This window comes from Gekko japonicus, unplaced genomic scaffold, assembly GCF_001447785.1.
Source record: "Gekko japonicus isolate JY-2015 unplaced genomic scaffold, Gekko_japonicus_V1.1 scaffold2283, whole genome shotgun sequence".
Lineage (NCBI taxonomy): Eukaryota > Metazoa > Chordata > Lepidosauria > Squamata > Gekkonidae > Gekko > Gekko japonicus.
Genome location: NW_015175432.1, coordinates 196141 through 197334, shown reverse-complemented (window position 1 = coordinate 197334; position 1194 = coordinate 196141). Strand labels below are relative to the sequence as shown.

Below are 1194 nucleotides of genomic sequence, written 5' to 3'. Positions count from 1 at the left end.
GCCTTCCACTTGCTCTCCCCACTGGGCTGCAAGTAAGAAGAGGCACCCCCCGGAGCCTTGTGCGGCCTGCGGAGGGGGGCAGGGGGGGAGAGCTTGAGCCGCACCGGCCCAAAGCTATTTCCGTAACCCTCCTTCCTTCCACTCACCCCTCGCTGGCTTTTCCTGCTGCTGTGGCTCTGCATAATCGATAGGGGGCTCAGCCCCCAAAGCCCCACCGCTGGCTATGGCCCTGCTTTCAGTTCTTTTCAGCCTGGGGCCTCTCTGCCTACCCTGCTTCTGCTGGTGTCATTATCTTAGCTGCTCTTGTGTCACAAACCCCAACAACCTGTTTGGTGAGATTATGGGCTTACTGCTCTGGATGGATAATGTCCCTGTCAGGATCACATCTATTGAAGCGCGCTCTCTCTCTCTCTCTCTCTCTCTCTCTCTCTCTCTCTACCTCTCTCTACCTCTCTCTACCTCTCTCTCTCTGTGTGAAAATGAAACCAGACAGTAAAAATCAGGTCAGAAGACTTCAGACTACTGAATAGTTCTGAATAGTGTCTGAATAGTTGTGTTCACTCTGAGCATTTGTAGTCTTAAAAATGCAGGGTGTTTGAACCAGACCTTCTTTGATTAATTTCCATCTTTACATTGTGGATAGAAATTCATTTAAGTGGGCCCCAGTGACCCTTAGCGAACAGGTGCTGAGTCATACTATGTTCTTTGCTGTGTGACGCCAGGCGCCCCATTGATAAGCCGCAGCTCTTCACCAGCCTCTCAGAACCAGGATTTCAGAGCTAAAATACTGACTCTTTAACGAGGTACGTGGGCTAATTACATGCCGTAAGTCTAGACGCTCCTGGAATGGTGGCATTTATTTATAATCTCCTGCGTTCGCTGGAGTGTGTGTGCCAGGCCTCTGGCTTCCGTGGATGCAGCAGCATTATTAATAGCTCTAACGTGGCGCATTTCATCTCTAGAGCTCTTTGGAGAGGGAGAGTATAATTAATTAATCATTTAATGCTTAGCAGCACTTACCGCCTCGCAGCTCTCCACGCGCACAAAGCAGCGCGTAGACGTTAAGCACCTTGGCGTATTTAACTCTCCAATCGTATCAAATGCAGTCTGGTGCCAGCACAAGGTGGGGGGGGGGAGTGGAGAAGCCCCAACTCCCTGAGCATCTGCTTTTGGGCTGCACATGGCATCCTGCTG

The 1194-nt window shown here is 50.8% G+C and overlaps 1 protein-coding gene across 1 annotated transcript in view; it reads left to right on the top strand.

The window, feature by feature from the left end:
• Nucleotides 1-783: 783 nt before the first annotated feature.
• The window catches only part of LOC107122708 (protein phosphatase 1 regulatory subunit 1A-like), a 75597-nt gene continuing 75186 nt past the window's right edge, over nucleotides 784-1194 (top strand). Inside the window, exon 1 of the mRNA XM_015425842.1 lies at nucleotides 784-803. The gene's annotated coding sequence lies outside the window, so the exon portion shown is untranslated. The remainder of the gene's footprint in view (nucleotides 804-1194) is intronic.